This window comes from Dicentrarchus labrax, unplaced genomic scaffold (genome assembly GCF_905237075.1).
Source record: "Dicentrarchus labrax unplaced genomic scaffold, dlabrax2021, whole genome shotgun sequence".
Classification (NCBI taxonomy): domain Eukaryota; kingdom Metazoa; phylum Chordata; class Actinopteri; family Moronidae; genus Dicentrarchus; species Dicentrarchus labrax.
This window is the reverse complement of record NW_026136720.1, coordinates 22536822-22562337: the sequence shown is the minus strand read 5'-3', so window position 1 is coordinate 22562337 and position 25516 is coordinate 22536822. Positions and strand designations below refer to the sequence as shown.

The following is a 25516-nucleotide window of genomic DNA, read 5'->3' as shown; positions in this document are numbered from 1 at the left end:
AAACATAAAATAATGGAGTTTCTTTTTCCACAGGACAACTGATATTTAATTGTTATATTTTACTTTTTAATGTAGGAGATTTTTCAGTCACACATAATGTCCATCAGCACAGTTCGGACAATATGTAATTAAAATCCTTGTTTGATTGATTCCTCTGAATTATAGAGGATTTCCAGAATTCTGCAGAACGCTGCTCTGTACCATTAGCAGTTTGTCTCGGGAGAGTGTGCTGTGCTTTGAAGTGAAATGTTTCATTGTGCTTTAAATTCAACATCAGGCGTGCATCTGTTCTATGGGTTTAACTCATCGACATCATCGAGCATGATAATTTTTCCCCAGACAGCCTTGAACGAGCCGTAATGTTATATGCAGTGAATTGATGGCCTTATGCTTGGTGGGAAATAAATCAATGTGCCATACAAAGTAAGATTTCAACATTATGGCATAAAATACTGCTTAGGGAGGTCACTTTTCTTAGAATATTTGAGTTATTTTTGGACACAATACAGCCATGCTTTTCTAAAGGGACATTACTGTACTGCATATTCGTGATGAGTAGCTGATGAATTGAAGTTACTTTAATCATAATGTGCCCTCAGCTGAGGGATTTAGATTGGCAGGTCAGATATTATACACAGCACTGGGCTTTAATAACCCATATAGGGATATTAGGATAATAAAAGTGACCATCAAAGGCTCACATTATTGCAGCATTCAACAATCAAATTCATACATGGTGTCAAATTTTATTATAAAGCATAAATTCTGACATTCAAACACTCGAACACATGAATTTACTCAACAGTCTTTAACCTTTAGGATCCTACAAATATTAACCTGGATTTCAGTCATGTCATATTTACATGCAAAGTAACATTTAAAATCTATAACAATATTAACAAGATCATTTTTCCAGTATCAGTGTTCATAAAAATATTACAAAATCATGCAAATTTTCAGTGCCATACTGTGTTTCTATGGGGCCAATATTGTAACAAAACTATTTACAAATATTAGTGCTGTCAGTTAAACGCGTTATTAACGGCGTTAACGCAAACCCATTTGAACGGCGTCAGTTTTTTTATAGAGAGATTAACGTTTGTTTAACTTTGTAGTTTTAACTAGTAACGTTAGAAAAACTACAACACCACACCGGATCTAGCTAGACCGGAAACAAAACAACAGGCACGCCACACACACTTGTTTAAGAGTAGTAGACGTTATGTTTTGAGTGGATGGCGAGTGCGAGACGCCGAAATGGATGCCAATAATATTCTGAATGGAAAGTTTACTTTTAAAAAGTTGCCAAATGGTCCCATTGACAAGACCAAAGTGATCTGTGTGTGTGTTTTGTCGTTGTGAACTGAGCTATCATCGCAGCACGTCCAGTCTGAAATACCACTTCATGGCCAAGCACACAGCTGATGCGAATTCTCCGCCCCCTTGTCAAAGCCGATCCACTTTTCCATGTTGATAAGAGCATTAAAATGAGATAATGGGACAAAAAAAAATCAAGGGACATTTAGAATAGATAAAAATGTGTGATTAATTGCGAGTTAACTATGACATTAATGCGATTAATCGCGATTAAATATTTTAATCGTTTGACAGCACTAACAAATATAAGTGTAGAGTTGTGCACTGTATTTCACAACTCTATCGCCCATGTGTGGGCTTAATCCAATTTGTGAACGTACGGGAATCTGCAGTTATGTATTCAGAATCTGTGTGTGTGTAATTAGATTTGTAAATTTAAGGTGTATTGTTGTAGACAAATCAGTAAATGCAGCCTTCCTACCACCAGTAGGCAGTAGCACCCAGTGATTTAAGGGTGACAGGGCTGGGCCAATGGCGCTGGGCTGTGTAGTGGTTGTAACTACAGCTACCACAGTGCACTTTGACATGAAACGTAAAATCGGCAAGTTTAAAATTCTATCACCAGTAACTGTGTGCGACAGAGTTTACGGCATGCTTTGCAGTCTTACAAAAGTCATGCGAGGGTGCATAATGAATTTCATAAACAGATCATAATTTGGCTAGAGATAAGCTAAAAATATGGGCACGTAACATAAAGGTGGATCTGTAGTTTCACCTGGGTTATGATGGCTGCTGTCATTGACAGCCAGCCATTAGAATCTTCAAACAACCCATGGGTAAGTAACATTAACGTTTGCCTTTCTTTTTTTTTACTGATAATGGTATGAAAATGTTAAAAAAGTTAACATGCACAATAAGTAATATCATTACTGAAGCAACAGAAAACAACTAGCTAAAGGAGCTCATCAAACTACTCGAGTGAATGCACAGGACTCTTTAGCTTGCTTCCCTCTTTCTTTTAAGAGGAAGAAGGCATGATGTGCCAGCAGTATATGTGTTTCTACCAGATTGTATAGGATTGTTTCCCGTTGCCAGACATTGAGGTCTTTGTTGCTAAATTTGTGGTTGTTGTTTGATTTAATCTCTTAATCCTTGTTTTTGGGCTTTACATTTATTTCAAAGTAAAATCTTCTTAGTATGATACCTTTTAATTTAAGTACTGTTTAGCTGTAATAAAGTTAAGTAAGCACTGTTCATGATTTCGACTGTTCATGTGTTTCCTAAATAACATTATTGTGGGTAGTATTGCATGTGTCTGTGTTACCTTGTACAATTGTAAATTATTTTATGGATTATCAAGTGTCCTGACCTAACAATGGGCTCTCATTATGTCGACAGCGTAACATGCCTGAGTAGGTTCCGGGTCTATCAAAGTTCGATTTCATAAAGCTGGAATATAAAAAGAAGTGAAGTGCACTCTTAAACTAATGCCAGATAATTTCTTTTTGACAGGTCCTGCTATGCAGCAGCATCCTTGAGAGGCTACATTCTTAGCTGCTCCATATTTTAGACCACAGTCCATTGGACTTGGACCGCATGGAATTTGTGTGTACCTGGTTTTCTGTTTGCAATTTCAGGTACCACTGACATTCTAGTGTTTATCATGGACACACTATCTGAACTGTGTATGTTGATCAGGGATGAAAGGGAGCATGTCCAAGATTTGTAATCAGATCTTCGGGTCATAAAAGGTGCAAGTCATACGGGGCATCCAAAATTTTATTTTAGCCCAGAGTACCAACAGAATCTTCTTGAAGTCTCTTATCTAACACAATCATTGCAAGCTTGTTTGGAGTGTCGAGACATACTGTCCGCAGAAGACAGAAAACAGAAGACAACATGTCAGTGACTTCACTGTATAGTCAAATGAGAAGAAGTGTTGCATGCCATGGTGGAAGACATAAAATTGACAGTGCCACACTGTGGGTATCAAATGATGAAGGAGGCCCTTAAATGCAGGGGATGCCTGGCCTTGTGCACAGAGTAGACAGGAACAAGACTCCCCTTGATGTGTTGCGTTATGGAAGAAACAATCAGAGCAAAAAAATCAGAGCAAACCTTGTCACCCAGCCGTGAGAAATGGGGAAAAATGCAGCGTCTATTTACTTGATGTCTCAAGTGGATGTAAAATGCTATACAATTTTTCACCAGCTAAATATTAGTCAATGTATAGCGTTAAAAGATTTTTTGTCAGATCACCCCACAAACCCCTGGGCCCTCCAGGAACTAGAAAGAAGACATGAGTAAAATGTGCACAGCTAGACATCCATACAAAGATGTATCTATATACCAGTGTTAATTTTGGCGGCTATTTTAGATTTAGTCTTAGACTTTAGACGAAAATGCTTATTAGTTTTAGTCACATTTTAGTCATTGTTTTCCTTCGTAGTTTTAGTCGACCAAAAGTCCTTACATTTTAGTCAACTTTTAGTCATTACTTTTAGTCAAAATGTTTTCTCTTTTTAAACTAATTAAATTAGGCTAATACAGGTATTTGCCAGTTGACATAGCAAATGCCCAGTGACATTGACTTAACGGTAGTTAGTATCAAGACTTATCATTTAACATTACAGTTAGCTAACTTACCTTGTCATAAATGGCAGGGTGTTGCGCCTTCAAGTGTCTCTTGAAGTTGGTTGTGTTCTTCCCACCTAACTCTTAAGTCACAGGGCGTCTCTCCAGCTCCCGTTAGTACAGTGCATTGCATTCCTTTCTGCTGAGTTATAACTAAAGTGTGTCCATATATCTAATCTTTGTTTCCAACCTTTTTTGTGCTGAACTTGCCATCATGTGGTTGTCGTCATTAACTCGCCGTCTTTCTGAAATTGGGACATCAGCAGCACCTGCCTGGGGTTCAAGCTGCGCACATCCCTCAACCAATTCAACCAATGACAGGGATGCATTTTGACAGACTAGATGCACAATTGGGGGAAAATATCATGCATTTTGAATGTCCAATAGCACACCACTAACGTTTTAGTCCTGTCTCGTCTCGTCAACGAAAACAAAACCTACATTTCGGCGTAGTTTTTATTATCAAAGATATATTTTTAGCTCGTCAACGTCTCGTCTTAGTCATGGAAAAAAGGTCGTTGACGAACATTTTTCGTCATATTTTTCGAAATTAACACTGCTATATACCTACGTTCATACAAATGAATTCACATATACATAGAAAAGGAGTTAACCATAGTAACCAATACATAATAAATAAATTAAGAGTAAACAGGATAAAAATAAAAAAAGAATATAAATAAATACATATATACATACATACATTACAAAGTTACGCTGGTAGCTGCCATACTATCAATAAAGGATTTAAATGGTTACCACTTGGCATAGAATTTTTTGGTGGACCCTCTGATCGTATAGGGAGAGAATCTCTCCATTTGAATTGAATAAGCCTTCTGGCCAACCGAGAGAAAAAGGCCATTAGGAGCTTGTTTTCATATAAAATTTCTGTCATAACTGTTCAGATGAGGTAAAAGTATTATCAATGTAGAGATCAGACACTGTGCTCTTTCCATTTGTTGACCAAGCCTTAAAAGCAAACATATGATTTCTTCTCACTGGTGCAGCATGTAGCATGCAGCAGGCCAGTAAGGTTAAAGACCACTTAAACTGGTTCCAGATTATTACTGAATTAATCTGTTTCACCTATTAAAGTGGGAAAAGAAAATTTAGGAAGACATAAATAAATAAATTTAGGGAGCACATTCATCTTAATCATATTCATTCTTCAATATCTTGTTTAAGATTGAATGAATAATAGAGGCTGATAGTTAGCCTTATAGAGATCTTTGTGATATTGTGTAACCCACATACCTATATATCTACATCTTTTTGAATTCAAAGGGATGACCAAAGATATGACCCGTCAGAAGTTCCCTTTTCCCAAGGTTGATTTTATAGACAGATACTCTTCCAAACTTTGTATGCAAATTCAGTAATTCAGGAAGACTTGAGAGTGTCTGATATAGCAGTAACATATCATCTGCATAAAGAGAAGAGATTGGGAGAGTATATAGGCTTTTAATCCAACATATAAATTTGGGGTCGAATTTAATTTTTGAATTATTTTTGTAACATCTTGAAAAAGTCCCACTCCACCCGATCAAAGGCTTTTTCAATGCTGAATAAAAGTATCTCCTTGGTTTCCCCGGGATCGGATGGAGAGGGACTATAAAGGATACTTAGTAAGCTGCTAATGTTAAAAGAAATAAGAATTTTTAATAAAGTCTGTTTGATCAGGTGAAATAATAGAGGAGATAATCCTCTCAAGGCGACATGCCAGGACCTTGGCAAGAATTTTGGCATCTGTATTCAAAAGTGAAACAGGGCGGTATGAACTGCAATTGAGAGGGTTTTAATATTTTTTGTGTAACAAAGAGATAACTGCTTGATTCATGGTTGGAGGTAAGGATTTTGTGGAAAAAGACTCTTTGAATACCGACAGTAACAAGGGGTAAAGTTGTTCCGAAAATATTTTTAACAATTCAGTTGGAAAACCGTCTGGCCCTGGAGATTTACCGCTTTGCATGGCTCTAATCTCCCTGACCGAAAGATCCTTCTCCAACGCAACAGCCAGTTATGTTTCTACAGAAGGGATATTTAGGGAATTAAAGAAAACTTCTAGGGTTAGTTACTGAACAAGAATTGATTTTGCCATTATCAGTACATTTTTGATCTTGGTCATCATTAATTGCAGTAATGGATTGAACAGGTCTTTGGCGCAGCTGGTGCCCAAGCTAACATCCAACCTTTTTCCCCTGCTCATAGTGGTAATGTCTTGATTTGGAGATGAGGTATTCAGCCTGTCGAGTAGACAAGAGGTCAGACTCGGTCTGTAATGACCAATGTTTTTTTATTGTATCCAGAAAGGGAGAGTGGCTATATAGCGTATTTTACTCTAGTATCTCATCTGTTAACTTCTGTCAATCTGTTCAGTATTAGCCATTTTTATTGGCACAATATGAAATGACCTGGCCCCTTAGATATAATGGTTAATGACTCCCATACAGCAGATGATGAAATTCTGATTGATGCCGAGAAACTGTTTCAGATTATATGAATTTGGTGCACTTTCTTCTGAAAGAAGCAAAGGATTTAACTGCCACTGGCGATATGTGGCTTGAGTATTAGGAATATGCATTTTCATAGTCATAACCAAGATGACTATGGCCCCTTTGTCACATTCAGTTGTAAGATGCAAGATTCTTTTGTCAAGAAAAAAGAGTATGCTCTGGAGGTGGGATACGAAACCGCCATACATCTGCTACACCATGTTTTAGGAAGAGCTGAATAAAATGTGTGGATTTGGACAGGGGTGCCCTCTTAAAAACACAACAGTCTAGAAGGGAGGAGAGTGGACAATTTGTGTCACTGCCACATGAAAACAATGTGTTGTCATATTGGTAAACGAGAAGAAAGATTGGTGAAAAATGTAAGATCATCCCAGTTCAGGGCATAAATACAGTCTAAGATACATGGAAGCGTGTATAATTTTCCAAACACAATGACATATCGCCCAGCAGAATCAGCTTGTACATTTGAAAGTGTAAATGGAATATTTTTACTAATCATAATGGCTCTAGCCTTAGAGTGGAAATTAGATTGATATACCTGGCCTGCCCATCCCCTGCTATGCCAGGAATTATCAAAAGGGACAAATATGAGTCTCCTGTAGGAATGCAATGTCTGTATTAAGCAGTTTTAAGTACAACATTCCAACTCACAAAGTTAACTGGGCAACCATCATACCCTCTAATATCATTAAAAAGAATTGGTCTAGCAAGTAGAAAGGTTTTGTAATTCCCCACTCCCATTCACCTACAAGAATAAGGTGATTATGACATCCCTCATAAAGAAATCCACACATGTAGTACTTGTGGTGGGGAACTATAAAGCTAGTCGCCCGGGCTCCCGCCAAGCCTCCCCTATAGAGAGAGAAATAAATAAAATAGTGTGGCTTAATAAATTATTGAATGTAATATTCTATAAAGTGAGAGAGAAATTTTTTAAGGAGGGATAATTATTAATTCTCTTGAGAAGCCAAACTTTAAAGCTAATAATTTCCTCCTATTAATGAATTTAACTTATAATGCTCCAACAGAGCCTGCATTGGAATGACAAAAATAACAGCTGACCTGTTCCATTAGTCTACCTTTTAAGTAATCAAAATGAATAAATGGGTTAATAATAGTCATGAAGTAAAATGTTGCCTTACTGACCCACATAATCAGCAGCAATATTTCGAAACTAAAATAGTACATCACTAATGTTTGACTAATGCTAACCAATCAAAATATACCTTGAAATGGGGAGCCATCCTATAAGAGAGTAATCTTAGCTGGTCAACATTGTCAGTCACTCACGGACCTCCGAAGGCGGAATAATCATCTTAATTCACATAGGCCATAGCCTTGTCCAGATCAGTAAATTCCATGTCCTTCCCTCTTCATTACTCAAAGGTGAGCAGGAAACAATATTCTGTACCAGACGCCCTGTCAGTCACGAAGAAGCTTCCTCACATCAGTGAATGCAGCCCGGGCCTTGGCCACACTTGCAGCGCAGTCGTGAAAGATTGTGACTGGTTCTCCATTAAAACAAAATGGTCCCAGAGTGCGTGCACAGCGCAGTATCTCAACACAGCCTGGGTAGTAGTGTAGTTTATCAACAAGATTTTCTGCCTGGCCTTTTTGGACCCATGCTCCAGTGCAGACGGTCAATCAGCGGCTCATTGTCCAGCTGTAGCACCACAGTTAGCAGCTTAGAGACCGAGGTTGTGGAGCTGGACCTAGGTGTTTAGGAAACAGATGATTCTTATGTTGCATCTCCTCATTTTTCCCTCCATGTCCTTGCACTTATCTTTTAGTACTGCCATTTCTCTCTTCAACTGGTGCAGTGTTTTGCAGTTGCCATTCTGTCCAACCACGTTGATAGCCCCACTTCAACCTCTCTAAGGTTAACCTTGACGTGGCAGATCTCTGAGTTGAGCGCTGCAGTGTTGTTTATAATTTAGTTTTTCACAGCTTGCAGTTCACTCTTGAGGAAGTCAAAATCTTCTGCAAGAGCATTTTTCAATTCCTACTTTATCACAGCTGAATGTCAGCTTTCTGTGAGAGGATCTCTGACTTCAGACCTGACGTATCCATGTCTCTAGAGTCCTGTGGGGGTTGGGTCTTTTCACCTGGTCCGAGGAGGTGCTGGGCCTTGTGTTAGATGCAAATTTGTAGCTATCTGTACACTTCAGCAAACCTATTTCACCTTTAGATTATCTTAGAAAATGGTTTACAGTTGTACAAGATGGCACTATATAAATCTTAATTAAAATAGAAGCTTAGTGGGAGCTCACATGAAGCACACATTACTCCATTGAGAACAAGCCACACCACATATTATATCTTTAAATGGTCCAGTTAGCTAGCTTGTTAGTGCCACTTGATATACAAGTTTGTAACTTGTTAACAAATGCTGCAAAAACATGAATATACAGCAAGAAATCAAGTTTAAATTTTATTCTGCCTTGCATCGACACAACTGCCGCCACAAGCACTACCCAGAAATGTTGCATGCAAAAAGAATTGAGAAATACAATGTATGCATTTACAGATTTGTCTACAAATTTACAAATCCCAATACATTTCTTAATACAGATTTGTAATGTTTTACACATGTACAAGTCTGATTACGCACACAGATTGAGATACAGTTACACAACTCTCCACTCAAATTTGTGTATAGTTTTATAACAATAATGGCCCCATATGTTCTACTGTTCATCACATCAGACAAAGCTCATGCACAAAAAGTGATTGCTCATCTTGGGAGTTTTTAATTTCAATTTTCATCGAATTTTGTTAGAACGTACCACAGTGTCAGAATTTCATCATGACAAAAAATGGCTGTCACTGTAAAGTCTGGACCCACACAGTAATTTTCCATATCATCCAGTTTACTGAGCAATTAATCCAAAACACATGAAGATATTTTAAATGACAACAGTCATTCCTAAAATCACTCGTTTTTTAAGAATTCAGTTCCTTTTGTCATGTTGAGTAACTTCTTTGTCTTTGTCTTCTTTGTATTTTGTAGCTGACACACTGCAGTGAGCCTGGACATATGAAGCCCAAGTTCCTACGGATCCTAATGGAATGCAGCCAGATAAATTATTAATGTCAAGGTGAGAAAGAAAGAATACAACACACACTTTCTCAGCCCTGTCTTGTCACTGGTGCAGTACAAATACAGCTTTTTACTGTTGGCAGCCAAACTGGAGATGCTTTGTTTAGCACCACAAATCTTAATGTTAAAGGATAGGTTCAACATTTTGGGGAATTCTCTCGCTTTTGTGTCAAGTTAGATGAGAAGAATGATAGTACTCTCATGGTTGTGCCCTAAATATGAAACTACTGCCACCAACTGGTAGCGTAGATTAGCATAAAACATGGAAAACAGGAGGTAACAGCTAGCCTGGCTCTGCCCAAAGTTATCACAACCCACCTACCATCACCTTTAAATCTCACTAATTAAGACATTATATATAATTTGTTTAATCTGTACAAAAACAACAATTTGTTTTTATGGGTGGGTAATGCCTCACCAGACTATTTCTTGGTTGGAAGTAGTAACTTCCAGTCGCTATTTGCCTGCAAACCTCACTGTGACAACGAGATTGAAGGATGTTGTACAGAGGCAGGTTAGCCGTTTCCCCCTTTTTCCAGTCTTTAACATTTAACTCAACTAGACAGTGAATAAGCCTCCTTTAAAAAAATGTTAGATAGATAGATAGATAATAGATAGATAGATAGATAGATAGATAGTTGACTGCTGAGTCTCATTCCTAGGTTGTCAATTACTGGTGCATTTGCAACCCATAGTTTCAGTGTTTGATGTGGGAGCACAAATGCCACCAGTTGTGTTGGGTGTTCCAAGCCACTTGTTTCCCATTAACCATAACCCAAAGTGTTGGTATTTGATAACCTGAGAAGGACACTCAAGAATAAACTTTCTTTCCCCAACTACACCTATATTTTGTTTGCTATTGAGAGATTAATTCATCAGCCTCATGCACGCCTTCTCGTACACTGTCCTGGTGCAAAGGGTTACATAAGAAAAATTGTACAAGAATTCGTACTTCACAGTACTCCTGATTCCACAAAATATATTATTTTTATTTTTTTAAACCAGGGAGTGAAAACTGCACACATTACAGAATAAGACAAATCATTACATCTAGCATTACTATTTTGCTAACAAACTATTAACATATTCACAAAAATGTCATTAACATACCATGGAAGTGCTGGGAGAAAATGTTTGGGGCAGCTTATTTTGGTGGAAATGCGTCAATACATTTAAAAATAAGTTCCCAAAAATTAAACGCATATTTTCTGACATGATAATAAGCAGCAAAAGCAAGTCCTCTGATAGGACAGAAAACAACATGAAGCAAACCAAACAAGAGAGTGTGTGATCAACACTAAAAAAATGCAAAAGACTAGAAAAATAGTTACAGTCTGGAAATGACTACAGTCATACTCGAACACCTGCAGTGCTGTGGATGTTCCAATTTTTCATTTCTCATTGGTAAGGTTTGAATGTCATTCTCTGAAGTCTGAAGCTAATGTAAGTCAAGTTCTTCATTTAGTTTTTTGCAGAATTATTTTAATTAAGTGATGTTGTAATGTTATTGGCCAGGAGGCCTTGGAGTGTGCCAGCGTCCAACAGTAATGAGCAAAGAACATGGGCTTTCTTAATGTAGCCCAAATTTGCATTTTGCCCACTGCAGAACTTAAGGCAAACCTCTCTGCCTGCCAAATACTAGTCTGGTGCTGTAACATATACTTCCCCTTTTCTTGAGTAATTCTGTTTTTTTGACACTGTTAAAATAATGTGTTAGCTATTCAGAACCCAGAGTAATACATTTGTAACAAAAAGCTTTTTTCTATATTGATGAGCAGTTTATCCGTCCTTTGTGTTTGAGTCTCAGTGTTGAATGTCACTGTGGCTGAACCTGGTTAAGATGCACTCTGAGCTCTCTTTGAGAGTGTTTGCGACAAGCTGCAGTTTGGAAAAAGCACTCTGCATTAACTTGTTGCAGTGTCACTCATGTATGCCTTCTATTTGCATTTATTATGCCACATTATATGTCACATTATTATAAGTAGGAATGGTTTGGTCCTTATCAACCAAATGTACAATGTTTTTGAAATAACATGAACATATTCCAACGGGAAATAAAACCCCAAAAACTACTGCATTTCATAAACAAATTGGAACTGTAAATGAGCTACTTCTGATCTCTTTTAACTCTACTCTGCTAGAAAGTACATCGGCATCAAATAAGGTTGCACCCAAACACTGAAAATGAAACTGCAGAAATACACTATGTAGTTATATTGATTGCTCCATCCCTTTTGCCTGTGGTGACATTTTGTGACGAAGGTTTAATTGAAAACAGTATTTAAATGTATGAATTAATTAATGAAATAAGCATAATTAGAAATTTAAGTAAGTCATTGGTGCAATGATGTGATCCCTCACCAGCTTCCCACCAATGAACAAAAGATTAGTAAAAAGATAAAGTAAAAAAGTTAACTTTTTTTTATGCAATGGAAACACTAACATAAACATTTACTATTTGACAGGAAATGTATAATGAGCTGTTCATTTGCATTTTCTCCACATATATTTGTTTACTCTCTAATAACAGAGGCATTTTCTGAGCTTTTCTGCAAAGTGAACAGGAAGAATCTCTAGCATGAAACAACTTCTGGATATTTCTCAGTTAAAATATTTAGTATGTTAAATCATAGTAATTTCTAAGTACAATCGGCGGATCAACGGGAGTCTGTTATATTTTATTTTAGAATGTGTCGTCAGTGAAAACTGTGAGCCATTGTTGACCGGAAAATAGGTTTGTATGAAGCCAGCACAGTTTCCCTTGGATGTGTATCAAGTCTGTTGGCTGCACATCCAGGGTCACACTGCAGCATCAGCTACCACATATGTATGTCCTATTCCTCGGCTTCCCGTTGCCTTTGTACCCTACGTGGGATAGTGTGAGCAGGTAGAGACAGAGCATCAGAATGAATGGGCGGCAGAGGCAGCAGCGAGGTGGACCAGAGAGATTAGCTGGGAAATTGACACTGACAAATCTCATACATTAAGGCTTCCTGGGAGGCAGCTATCGGTAGAAGAAGCGGCAGGTACCATATCCCATAAATGGCACTGGCTTTCTTTAATACTCTGCTTGCAGCACGTTGGAAAGCTGAACCACCCTGTCGTCTACATCACGAAAGATAAGAAAGCCAGGTGTGCTCACAGACATTTCATTTGACTAATGTGTTTACAGCTAGAATAATGAATAGTGTGAGGAAGATGAGAGTAATTAATTTGAGCTGTTCTAGCTAAATAGCAAAGCAAATACAGGCAAAACTGTTTCATTTCCCTTTGGAACAAGTGTTTTTTTCCCCCCTTTCTCTCCTGCTTTAATGAGATAAAGCCATCCTTCTTTGATAAGGAGTCCTAGTTACTGTTGTTAGTATCCATGTAGCCTTTTGATCTGTTCTAAGGGTGTTTGCTCACATTTTCTTTATGATCATTAAGGACAAAGCCGCATGCAGCATTTACATACATTTTCCATTTTTTGAGTGTTCACACAAGCTAAAAATATGACCTAATTAGTTTAGAAAATAATATTCAAATTAGCGTAGTCTCACTCTTTAAACCTTATGAAAATCGTAGATATGCTGTACGTTTCTTTGCATTTTGAGAGTAAAGAATCTAATTACCAAACATAAACAACTCTATGGCCTTTGCAGCCGCACTACTTGATGTTTGCTGAGTGTTATTCCCAGCGACTTAACCCCGCTCAAGAGGTTCACGGTGTGTTCCTTCTATCTTTATTTATTTTGGACAGTGAAGTTGTTTTCCTGAAAAAGGACTGGTGCCCTTGCTGTTGCCTAGCAACAAAGTGAGTCCATGGGACTTAGCACCTTGCAGGATCTCTTCCAGACTACCTTGAAACTTGTCCTCTATAGACGTGTGGAGAAAGTTTATTTGCGTATCCATCATTGCTTCATCATAGCTAAATAATGAAGTGCCATTTGCTATGATGGAGAAATGAAGATGGTAATCAAGTTGATGGTAGACTTATTTAAAGCACATAACAGTTTTAAAGGCATGGTTTTGTGTGGGGGGTTTATTGGCTTTGTGTCCCAGTGAAAATTGTTTTCCAAATGTATGAGTTACTGCGGCAATCAGGATTATATTCAATATAGGCCCAATTCAAAATCACTCTTGCAATATGACAAAAATGTAGAGGTTTTGTTTTATTGCATGAATAACTATTATACAATAATATTGTACAGAAGCATATTGGCAGCAGCAGCCTTACACAGGCCATTTTTCACTCAGAATGGTGAATTCATCAGACTTTTTATTTTGGTGCTTCATCAAGAAGACAAGCTGTTAAATATTCATGGCTGTGTTGTGTTCTTAAAATAAGGCTCATTAGCACTCCCAACCTCTTTTCAAGTTCCGCCTTTCTCTTGTCACTCTCAAAAGAGCAACAGAAACATGTTATTCATCTCTCACAATCTCTGCGCTCAAAGTGGATTTGAATATTACACTGAACAATGCCTTCATTTTGAAGTCACACCAACTCTAATACTACTACATTTTAATTCCTGTCCAAGTAAGCATAAGAGTATTGACTGAATAATAAGTACCGTAAAAAAAAAAGGTTGGTGCTGGGGCAGCACAGCAGTGCAGTGGTTACACTTTGAAACTCCTTGTTTTAAACCAGCTGGCTGGCTGGTTTCTTTCTTTGAGGGGTTACATGATCTCCCTCATCTGAGTGCAGTGACGGTAAATTGGTATGAATGTGTTGTCTGTCGGTCTGTGTTAGTCATGTAATTGGCTGCCAACCTGCCCAGGGTGTGACCTGCTACAGTGCATGCTAGGATAGGGTAGGCTACAGCCCCCAGTATCCCTGCACAAAATAAGTGGCAGAGAAATTTTGATGGGTGGATGGGTAGTATTTCATGGCAATGAATTTACATTGAGGGTAGTGTGCTAATCCAGTTATCTTCATGCACTCTTGTCAAAATGACTGGACAGCAGTTCTGTGATATGGCCGAAACTGTTTGGAACAGTTAGAACTGGGGCTTCAGCTAACTATTATTTTAATTAGTGATTCACTGATTCATTTTAGACAGGATGTCTTCAGATTGCTTGTGTTAGTCAAACCACAGTCTAAAGTCCAAAGGTATTCCATTAAAAATAATGTGACATAAAAACACACTGGAACCAGTAAACAAGTAATTGTTTGACATTTTTGTTTGATAAATTATCTCTTTTAATACAAACAAATCATTTCATCAGTTGGAATCATTCGGATATGGATACAAAGCCGTCCTAATGTCAGCTCACACTCAAACTCACCCAGATGTCCCAGCTTTCTTTTTAGTCTAGCTAAGATTTTTAAGAAAAATGTCCCCGACACAAATAGGAGATTCAGAGTGAAAACAGTTCTGAGAGTTCAAGGTAAAGACCAAGGACACTTCATACATAATGTGAAGTATAATTTATGGCAGATGAATGAAAGGACCTACTTCCATAAATTCCATTCCATTTAGTAAACATTATTGATAAAAAAGTAGTACTGAACCATTAGAATTGTGTATATTTGCATTTGGGACTTTGGCATCCTTGTTTAGCAAGGGAATGTGAATTTGCTTTACAATCACTTTACTGAATATAAAACTCTTTAATTAAAGAGAAAACCACTTTGATAGGTAAGTGGATAATGACTATCCATTTTTACTAACACATCTGTTGTATTCTGTGCAAATTGTAAAAATCCAGTTTTTTTTCCATCATGAGCAGCTTCAGCATTTTACACACACACACACACACACACACACACACACACACACACACACACACACACACGGAGGGAGGTTCACCTCACTTACAGGCTTGGTCCAGCCATAGGCAACCTATTAACATCCACTTTATCAACGCTTTCATATTTCATGACCTAGTTCATCAAACTTTAATGCAGTCCTGTTTCTACACATTTGTGTTTTTAGAGCAAAGTCATGTCTGAACTATAAGGTTTACCTATGAATCTCTTGCTGGAATATTTACCACAGCTCCAAATGGAAATTAAAGACTTATTATAGACAGCAACCAGGTCATGCATGACCTCAAACGTATATATGCTCCCTATGGCTATTCAGAAGATCTCGGATGGATCATTGCTTGCGAAAGGACATCATTAGTGGTACAAAATGATTTCACAAAGCCAAAAACCTGCTGAAAGCAGATGATGGGCCAAACGCCAGTGGTTTCCCTCCCCCCACCCCCTCTCTCTCTCTCTCTCTGTGGACATGGCATTCAGGCTGCTGTGCCACACTAGAGTATGTCTGGGGTAATGTGCTGCCCTCAGATTGCTGGAGTCCTACTGAGCCTGTGGGACGCACGATTAGCCTGTGCCCAGACCTGATATGCAGTGACCAGAGCCAAGCACCGACAGATGAATAGAAAGAAGAGGAAAAGGATAGGCAGCATACAGAGGTGTGTGTCTATAATATAAAAGGAAACAGCTTTATGGTTTGAGTGTGTTTCTGTGCTAAAACAAAAAATGAAAATGCATTTTCCATTGAATTATCAGAAGCCAAAGGGTTTTCCAATGACCTACGCCAGTATGGTTTCTTGTAAAAATGAATGCGGGTCCCTGAGAGAGCTCTATGTGAATGAAAAAGATTTTAAAAGAGGTGACTTTAAATATGGCAATCACTCTGAAAAACTAAAATGGCAGCACTGACGCACAAAGCGCTTGCAGCATTACTGAGCATACCACTGGTGATTTCAGTTCGACCTCAGTTCAGTGTGCCACATTTGGATGGCTTTTCTATGGTAAAATAGCATGAATTGATACTTAGCCTGCAAGCCTCTGCTTGTGGATTGTGTATGTGTGTAGATTACCACCTGATAGCACCCAAGATATTTTTGTGTTTAAATCCTTTTGCAAAAGAAAACAGAAAAAAAAAAACTTATTTGGGGTTCAAAGCTCAAACAAATGCTCAGTCTCAAAAGCATAGTCAATGGAATGCTGCTATATGCTAATGCTATATGATGACATCACATAATACAGTCTTTAACTGGGCTTAGTTAGAGTTGCTCATGTTCTCAAATACTGGTAGAAACTAGCCCAAAGGAAAATATGAGTCATAAAAAATACTAGAAATACACTTCTGCTCAGGCCGGATGAACTTGAAATTATCTTTCCAGTTTTTCAAGGAGAGAGAAATGTGTGTATTTGGCCACATAACACACTGCAAAAGCTACATAAGTCACTGCTGCCCTATAGGCACAATATTGTAACTCTGAAAGTCAATGTCATGAGTTAACATAAATTATAGCAGTCCCTGCATTGTAATGTATTCATGTCATATATGTTGTGGTCTCTTATACCTTGAATGTTGCGTGTAGCCTGGAATAATATCAAAGGTTGGGAAAATCTAGCTTTTATTAACAAATCAAGCCAGACTTGTCAAATCAGAAACAACTTTCTCCATCTACATGGTTTCAACAAGCAAAAATACCAGAAAATGGTGAAAAATACTAATCACAAGTTCCTACATTTTTATCACATTTTCAAAACCAACAACATAAAACTGAAGAAGAGGTTGGTGTTTTTCCTTGAAAAATTACTTAATGACTACTAATCAATCATAAGTTGTTAAATCAATCCCAAATAAACCCCAAATAAACTGACTGTTTCAACACTAGGTGTTTATACATGCTTACTAATTTAGTTTTTGTTAGTTTGTTCAGATTTTACTTGTTGTCTCTCAATGATATATGAATGCTTTTTCATGTTTATTCCACCAATTGCCACTTGAAGTCATTTGGATTATCTGTGTAGTGCTGCAACTCTAAAGGGCAGCAGATGTTGGTTGGCACTGGAAAACTTAGAGGGCACGTTGAAAAAGGCAGCACTGTGGGCAGGAGCCCAGGCAAAAAGACGGTGGTGTTTATTAACAAAAAATGAAATAGGAAAACATGAACCCGGGAAGAAAGAAAAACTTTATATTGAAAATAAGGAAGAACAACACAAAAATAAATCTACAACTAAAGCCCACGGCCGCACAGCAAGCTGCAGTCTGCTCCTCTACTACTTATAGATTTATTTACCTGCTCAGCCTTACTTACAGTAACTGAAGCCTACCATCTGTTTACCAGTAACCACAAGGTGAACTTGATTGGTATAACTCTTCCAAAGAAAACAGAATAACAGCACTAATCTAAATTCTGATTGGCTGTGGCTCAGGAGGCAGAGGAGCATCGTCCACTAATCAGAAAGTTGGCGGTTCAATCCCCGGCTCCTCCTAATACATGTCGAAAGTGTTCTTGAGCAAGACACTCAACCCCAAATTGCTCCTGATACTGCGCATCAGTGTGTGAATGAGTTTCTGTTTGTGACAAGCAGTTGGCACCTTGCATTGCAGCCTCTGCCATCATTGTATGAATGTGTGTGAATGGGTGAGTGTGACAGTGTAACACGCTTTGAGTGGTTGGAAGACTAGAAGGACATTATATAAGTGCAGTCTATTTACCATTTACCATCTATAGACACCCATGCACACCAACTGTAATATAACTTACTGAAATGTACTAGTTGAGCAAAAATACTCTCCACCAACAGCACAAACTGAACAATAAAAAACATCTCATACATCACCACAGTATGGCAAAGCCCTTTTATAATCTTGTGCACCACAAATAAAACAGCTTTAACTTGTGTTCAGTTATTTGTATAACCTGATGGATAAACTGACACTTAAACTGAAACATTGGACAGAAATAAATTATTTAAGACAAAAATAAAGCCCCTTAATGCTGCTTTTATACAACAAATAAACCTTTTCTTTGTCCCATGTAAACACAACCCTCTTAACACTGCAATCTTGACTTAATTCCCTGCCATATTTCTCACTGTCACTCTGCAGCTTGTGGTATGTTTGTGTTATCATCACAACACCCCTCTGTAGACTTTACCCATAAATATCATTTATGGGCTGTATACACAATGAGGCAGACAGGACACACACAAAAAAAGAATTCCCATAGGGAACTGAGGAGAATAGCAGTTAAATGATCTGGCCTCCTCTAGGACAAGGCAGCATTCAATCACTGAAGACAGTACAGCCCTGAGGAATACAGACAAACATATCATGTTATTGAGAGGAATAAGGTGAAATACACAAGGCTTCACTAACAAGGTTTACACTGATCCCGTGATACCCTCCTACTGCCATCATCTCCCATTAATTATCAATGTGGACTCACAGCATGGTTGATTACTGCCTTAAATTGACTCTGCAGCTATGGATCCACAGCCATTTTCACAGGGAAATTATGAACTCAATGAAAAGTGTGACAATCATGATGATTGATGGTGTTTGTTTTACTGGAGTCTGTTCATCTGCACTGGGCACGGGCAGGGTCCTTGGAGAGGGCCATCAGTGTGATAGCTGCAGTGTACACATCTTGTGACTCACAGTTCCCAAAAGCGCTGCACAGACTGTAGAATTTAAAAAAAAAAGAAAAAGGCAATATAATGGAAAAAAAGTAAACATTGGAAAGGAGGCCCTGAAACAGATGTTATTTTGCCTCCATTTTGTGCAGCGGACCATTTTAACATCATATTGAGTGGACAGAAACCAAAAACATGCAGATTTCCACCACATAATTTATTTCGTTTGCCTTCAACTATGTTCTTACCCAGACTCTGGAGTTTCAAAATAAAGTTCTCTTAACTGACCTAGAGTGACACTCTTATTTGATGAGCAGAACTTCTGCTCTGGCATGTCTATCAGTGCCACAGACCAGCACCTTCTGAGTTCCTCTTCACGCCTCATTGCCCTCGGTGGTCCACAGTGTGGTGACTGGAGCGCCACTTCTCATCCCCATATCCACCTGTGGGGTGATTGAAACAAGAGTGAGCTCTTGTCAGGGCCTTGGCCACCATGTAATTGAATTCTACCTTGTTTCACAGAGTGCAACAAAGCATAGCACTGGATAGAGGGTAAATATACTCAGCACTTAGAGACAAACCTGGGCCACGACTGCTCAACAACAAACAGAGGCACAGGGTATTGCTTGGTATCATTTACAGACACAGTGGTACCATCAAAGTAAAATACTAGAGCTGCTGTCTGTGTGATTACTTTGGGGCAGGGAGGAGGCATTTTGCTGTGTTCCAGTGAATTCATGTGGTTTTCCCCAGCCCTGTCTCCTAGAAATTACGCTTGTATACAACTAATTTGCACCAACAAATACGTTTTGAGGGAAAAGTAATGTTGTTAATTAATGTACCTTGCAAGTTGCAGAAATGTTGATACTGATGTAGCTGTGGATCAGGGTCATCCCTCTGCATGCTAAAATAGGCAAACTTGCAATGCTTTACACTCAGTGACTACAGCATTATTAAAGGCAGCAGTGACTTGAGACATATAGATTTTTTATTAACATTTACCAAAATCGTTATCTCTGATTATCCTTAATCAAAGTGCTTTTGTTGCAGGAGTGTGAACTGTGACATGACAGTCTTGTACTTTGTACACCCGCCATCCACCTCAACCTCACTTTACACAAAATGTAGGATTTCAAAAAACATTGATCAGAATCAAGGCAGGTATTACATTGTCACTGCAACATAATTATGAAAACAATTTAGTTATATACAAATATGAATTTGTTTTGTTTCACATTATTTTGCTTCCAAATGCAATCTGTTCAAACAGAAAACATACTATAGTCATCATTTAGAAAGCTGGACCCTGTTTTTGGTCTAGTTTAATTTATTTAATTTACTTTACAGGATAGTTTTGGTTATTTGTTAAAGAAGCTTAAAACAAGTAATGATTCCAGTCAGTAGCAAAACAGGACGTAACATGGCATTTTTATCATTACTTTGACACTATAGACCCAACATTGGTTTACTTTATATAACCCAGGTCAGTAATGTAAAATCTAAATAGATTAAGAGGACAGAAGCTGGTATTCTACTGGTTGAAAAATGCGGTGCAACTGGTAGCCAATTGGAGTGGCCCCTGTGTTACATACAGGTAGCAGTTGCTGGTGCAACCGCATGGAGAAGAGCTACTGCATTCCCACTTCCCCAGGTCTCTTAGTTGTCATGAAACCATGCAGCAGCAAAGTCACAGATGTATACAAACAAGGAAAAATGTTTCTCCAAATAATTCATGTCATAATTTGGAAAAAAATATGCTGCTGATGTTTTAATGGGACTGATTTTAGTTATGACTGAAAAATGCCTGTAACTGCAAATCAAATATGAAAAGAAAGTGTCAGACTTGGTTCAAAGCATAAAAGAAAAAACGCTTTTGCTATGTAATTGTTGGTTCAGTCTTGTCTTTTCCCATTTCCTTTCCTTCCTTCCTGGTGTCTCTGCACCACCCTGGATGGTGGGTAGGTGTGTGTTCCTTATATTTTGAGTTTAAAAAGAGGTCCAAGGAGGCGCAACTCCATTCTTTGGAGGGCAAATGGGATTACAATGTCCAGGCTGCTTCAAGGCATCACAGGCATCAAGCTCCAGTCTATGGACTGTTTGCTGTCAGCTAATCTAAGGAGATGGATTCTCAGTGCAGGGCTCACTCTAGTACAGTTACTGTGCTTAATGGGTTTGACTCCCTAGGACATTGTTTTATTCTAAAGGTCATCATGGTCTTAGCTCAAGCCAAGCACCTCTCAACCCAGACTGAGTTGTTCCTCAACCACCCTTGCATAGTGTACTTCAAAGGACATTTTTCTGTTACCACTTCTATACTAATTACTGGGGAAGAACATGCATTAACTTTGTCAATTTCAGCACTCGGGCAGCATAACTTAAAAAGGCTGCTAGAAGCAATATAGACATAATGTCTTTTGTGCTGCAGGGTCTTTTCCAGGAAGCTGTTTTTTAGAATTGTGAGTTTTGGTTGCTCTGGTGTCATTCCTGGTTATTTCAAAGGGAGCCTTAACATAACATGCAGTGCATACTCCCCACTCTGTTAGCAAGGATGACCATCTTAAATTTCAAAATAGTATTTTTTTCTAAGTGATTAGTGCAAGAAAAACATGAAAATGTACTCAAATTACCTACTCAAAAGAAATAAAGATACAGACCAGAAGCCTGTGCTATGAAGCAGGATTTGGGAATAGCGAGGTAAATTCAGGATTAATTCTGGGTTTTGATGACAGTGGTTCACTTCCTACGGGGGTACATTGCCATGGCTAACCAGCTCCAGATCAGCTTATGTTTGACAAAAGAGATTTCTACAAGCACCGCCTACTGACTGATCAGTTCTCCTGGAAAATTACATCACCGGTCATGTATTAAGACTTAAGCCCTAATAATACATCAATGAGAAGATTCCGTGGAGCAGTAGTGCACAGATCATGAGAGGGTCTCTGGAGGGCAAGACCTGCCAGAAACCAGAAAAACCCCTTATTATATCTGAGGGCGTTTTATGAGACGCTATAGATTCTCACTGGAAGTACTGACTTATCATCCTACAACAGTAATTGATTAAATAGTTTGGCTACAAATGCATAGATTGAAGCCTGGAAAGATGGATTTGCGAGATCACAAAATCATGCGAGTCCATTTATAACTACAACTGTGAACTTGTAGTACAGGCTGCAGAGCTGTAAACCTCAGAAAAATTTTAGTTTAACAAATGTTTTTTTCCCTTCTACCAGTCAATACTACTACTGGATTGGAATAAATTTACACAGGTTAAGTTATAGCCTCAAGATATTTAACACTCACATCAAAACTACACAAACACAGCCTACAGCTATTAATTGCACATTAAGCAAAATATGTTTTGACCAAACCAGTTCCCAGACCAGTGCCCATGTCAGTCATTGGTCTGTGTGTGTGTGTGTGTGTGTGTGTGTGTGTGTGTGTGTGTGTGTGTGTGTGTGTGTGCCGTCTTCCCTTGCAGCAATATAATCAAATAATCACACTCAGGAGAGTGTGTTGTTTCTTTGCAGACAGGATTCTGTTATGTTGCTACTCTGTGAAGTGCTGTACTTCCTGTGGCTATTTGGTAAAAAAAAAGGTGTCAAAAGATGAACAATCCTAAATTGGTGAGGTTGGGTATGTTGGAACTTTACTGTACAGTTCTCAGCTTGGGTGGTCTCTTTGCCAGTAGCCCTGCTATTCAATGGAAGTGCATGGCTCTTCTCCCAGCAGTCTCCCACCACAGGAAACTCTGTACCTGCTGCTTGGTGACAGAATTCAACTGCTTCCTGCCTTGGTGAGGTTTCATGTCACCTCTAAAGGTGACAGGTGGCTCATCAGGCCTCAGATAAGGCTCTTACAGAGTCTGCTTGCCCTCTCTAATTTATCTAAGGGATTTCTTGTGCTGCATATATTTTGTTCTTTGAGCAGCCAAGCATTAAATTGCTTTCCGTTGGGAACAGCTCATATGCTGGGGTCGCCAAAGCTGTGGTTAGTTTCCAATGAGATGGTTTGGCAGCAAAGCCAACACCGTAATTAGGGTCACCAGCTCTGGAGCTATTGTTGGGCCAAAGGGTCGTCACGGTTGCATAGTGCGTTTGAAAGTCACAAAGCTGGAGGATGGTAACACATGACTCCTTAGATCATAAATCAACAGAACTCTATGGTGGCACATCAAAAAATTGGGTCTTTTTGTTAAAAGGACCAGGCTTTTTTTTTTTAAATATAAATTTGATTTATTTAAGTGTTCATGAAACTCATTACGTTGCTCCTGGGAATTATATTTGCAAATAGCATGCTGGAACTCTGGAAAAATAAAAGTGCAAAGACAAAGGAAGATGTGGAGAGATAGTGGCAAGGCATGGGCAGTGAAAGCCCCATGTATAATGAGTTGTCAGCTCTGTCTCATCGTGCCAGAAGCTGACTTCAGCAGCCTTTGCTGTTTGAGCTTTCAGTAAAGCCTCCTGCCTGTACACTGTGCCTTCCCAAATGTAGCCTATGGTGTTTTCACGAGGAGGCTGCACAGCATGTGTCCATCTGCAAAGAGCTTTCCAGTGTGTCCACTGGTGGAGGGAAGAAAAAAAACTCCAGGGGGCTCTTTTCAACTCACAGTATTCTCTTTCGCATCGCAGAGAGTGAACGCCTGTGAGAAAAGTGCAGAGAAGAAACATTTGGACAGCTGCTTAGCAGAATTAACTAATGTCTTGGGTATGTTGTGACATGTAATTTCTGTGTGAAAACATGAGAGTTTGACCATGAAAGCTAAAGGGATACTGAACCTCTTTCTAGACATGCTAAAGTGTGCAGTAGCGTGAGATTTAAAGTGAAATGTTCCTTAATAGCCCTAATTGTGCATGAGCTGTTTTTGCTTCTTGGCTTTTTATGAAGTAAAATCTCTGGTAAAAAATGTACAAGGCCACAAGTGGCTTCAGCACTGATTAATCAGATTTTATACTATACTGTTGAGCACATACTGTACTGAATTTGGTTAAAAACTCAGCACAGTGTACTTTCGTAGACTGACAAGTGTTTCAGTGCAGTGAGGACTCCCTATCCATTTTATGCTGAGGCATGGCAATTGTCCTTTGCATTCTAGTAGGCAATTTTCTCCCCTTTTAGTCTTTATTTAGCTGGGAAGGTTTGCAGAGAAATCATTTCTTTTTCAGCCTTCAGGGCAGAGAGGGGCACGAGCAGTCACCGCTAGTTTGGGGCAGCTTTATTTTAATTGCTTTGCTCAAAAGCACTTCAGCATTATTTAGAAATGATTCTGGTCTCAAAGTCCCCCTTCCAGTGTCTTTGGATGCAAATTACAACACAGATCTACATGTAGATTACATGATCAGTGTTTTCATGTGAAAATGTGTTGGCGGTACTTACATCCTTGATTTCAGCTGATTGGAAAGAAGCTGTTCCCCAAAAAAATAGAAAAAAAGAAAACTCTCAGAAAACCAATCTTTTGAACACCTATGTAATGAAAAAAATCCAGCTTAATAATAAACAAATTGTTCTTCAATAATACGGAAATGTGTATAAAGGAGGTTTCAATGAAAATAAAATAAAAAGTAACACCTACAGGCATTAGGCAAACACAAATTCTTGCTAAAATAGACTCAAGATCTTGCCTGATGCTGGTAACCTAGTTGAAAAGTGATTTTTATTTATTTTATTTAAACTAGGCTAGGGAAAGCAAGGCAGGAAAGAAGTTTCAAAAGAGTCTAAAGACCAGAGTTTCTGGCTGATATTATCTGCTACCATGAGATCTGCTGCAAGTTAAGAAGGGATCAGACAGGGGTGGAAGTAACGAATTACAACTACTTGTGTTACTGTAATTGAGTCATTTTGGGTACTTGGGTACTATTTTTTTTCCAGCTTTCAGAAAAATAGTTGTATTTACATATTTGTTTTAACACCAGTAGGTTTTCTTGTCACTGAGTAATATTTCAGTAATGTAACATTACTTCTACTTGAGTACAGATTTTCAATACTCTTTCCACCACTGAGATCACAGTGCCCCAAGGTGTACAATTCCCCACCTCTCTTAAGCCCTAAAGAAAGGCCTGATTGGCCAAGAGGGTAATGCACCAAACTGCTCTCAGTTATCATTTAGGGACCGGTCCCCACAGCCTGAACAAAAGGTCATCTGAATAACACTAAAATCAACTGACTGCTGCAATATGTACTGGAAAGTACAATTGTGGAGCATGTGTAGAAGAGGCTTTTTACTTTAACACATGCAGAATCCAGTTGGGCAACATGTACTGTAGTCTGCATTTAAGCACTTCACTAACAAAGACCACCCAATAGCTGTATGGATTAAGACAGTTTATTACACGTTTATGAATGAATGTGGAATGCTGGGGAGAAAATGGTTAACGGGTAGAAGGGAGAAGGGATGAAGGGTAAGGGTCGAGGATGAGGGGAAGGGGTCGAGGGATGAGGAGAGGGGTATGGGAAGGCGAGTGAGGGTTGATAGAAAGGGAGGAAAGACTGGTTAGGTAGATTGATGGGGAAGTTCGGGAACTGGTCGGATGGAACGGAGAGGGTGCTGAGACGCTGAGTGGGGAGCCGTCTCTTTGACTCTTCAAGAGC

General features: G+C 38.7%; 1 protein-coding gene across 9 annotated transcripts in view; it reads left to right on the top strand.

Moving 5' to 3' along the window:
• LOC127353402 (alpha-1,3-mannosyl-glycoprotein 4-beta-N-acetylglucosaminyltransferase C-like) overlaps window positions 1-25516 on the top strand; it is a 109901-nt gene that overhangs the window by 15263 nt on the left and 69122 nt on the right. For 5 of the 9 annotated variants that reach the window (XM_051382595.1, XM_051382596.1, XM_051382597.1 and 2 more), the window contains exon 2: window positions 9475-9562. The exons of the other annotated variants lie outside the window; for them this stretch is intronic. The gene's annotated coding sequence lies outside the window, so the exon portion shown is untranslated. The remainder of the gene's footprint in view (window positions 1-9474; window positions 9563-25516) is intronic. 9 annotated transcript variants of the gene reach the window in all.